Source organism: Rhipicephalus microplus, unplaced genomic scaffold, assembly GCF_043290135.1.
Source record: "Rhipicephalus microplus isolate Deutch F79 unplaced genomic scaffold, USDA_Rmic scaffold_348, whole genome shotgun sequence".
NCBI lineage: Eukaryota > Metazoa > Arthropoda > Arachnida > Ixodida > Ixodidae > Rhipicephalus > Rhipicephalus microplus.
Window position 1 is genome coordinate 20,801 of NW_027464915.1, and position 1,090 is coordinate 21,890.

Below are 1,090 nucleotides of genomic sequence, written 5' to 3' on the forward strand. Positions count from 1 at the left end.
CTTCGCGGCAAGTCGTCGCGCCGTGCTCTCCGCATCAACCGCGTACGCAGCGAACCGCAAACGTCGGGCGCAGCCTCCTCACCTCCCTGCGCTTTGCGCGCGAACGTTCCCTGTTCGCGCGGCAAAGCCTGGAGGAGGCACGGCCCCGCAGCGTGTTCGAGCGCCCGGTCTACGGGACACCCTGCTTACTTCGAGGGCAACAAGCGCAACGCAAGGCTGCGATCTCGCGCACTTTGCGCACGGCTGGAGAAGCTTTGCTGGCCGGCTTTCGCTCCTCGTGTTTACCGTGCGTTAAAGTTGCGCGTCCGTGGCTCTCGCAGCTCTTGCGCGCCCGGTCGCAGAGAGGAGTACGCAACCTCGACCGCACTTTCCCTGCAGGCTTCCTTCCGACTCGAAGTCCTGCGGCGGTCTCAACGAGGTGCCACATCCTCAATGCAGTCGGTCGCCCCCGTTTCGGTTGGGCTCTGGCACGACGGTCGCCACCGTCTCGCCCTTGAGTGGCCGCTGTTGGCGCTCGCTGTGAGGTGTTCAGCGTGCTGTCCGTGTTGCCGACGCGGTCAAAACGAGTCGACGGCTCACGTTCCCTTGTGCGCCGAAGGCTCTCTTGATATGTGATCCGACCCTCAGACAGACGAAGCCAAGGGAAGACCCAAGGCCGCAATGTGCGTTCAAAGAATCAGTGCTCAGTGTGTCCTGCAATTCACACCAAGTCTCGCAGCTGGCTGCGTTCTTCATCGACCCGAGAACCGAGTGATCCACCGCTTAGAGTCGTGAAAAAGTGTTTGTTCAATTCCGTACAGTCAAAACCAAACGTTTCTGGCACTCGGCCAAACAGTGGCCAAGAAGGGCGCTTTTCAGCGCACGCTTGGACTCCAAAACTCTGCCGCGCCTTTTTCGGCTGCCGCAAATCGAGCAAACGGTGTGTTTCGGACGGCGTTTCGCTTCCGCTACTTGCGAGTGCTTTCGTGGTCCACCCCTCTATAAATACTCGGGAGGCGTCGAAGCCGGTTCTCCAAGCCGGACCCGTAGGTATCGTTGTGTGCTCGCTCTCATTGGCCCGCCTAACCAGAAAATGCCTGCGGTACACCCA

General features: G+C 60.5%; 1 non-coding gene across 1 annotated transcript; it reads right to left on the reverse strand.

The window, feature by feature from the left end:
* Positions 1 to 617: 617 nt before the first annotated feature.
* On the reverse strand, positions 618 to 770 carry LOC142793936 (5.8S ribosomal RNA). The gene has a single exon (XR_012891941.1). It is a non-coding gene; the product is annotated as a 5.8S ribosomal RNA (ribosomal RNA).
* Between the last annotated feature and the right edge of the window lie 320 nt (positions 771 to 1,090).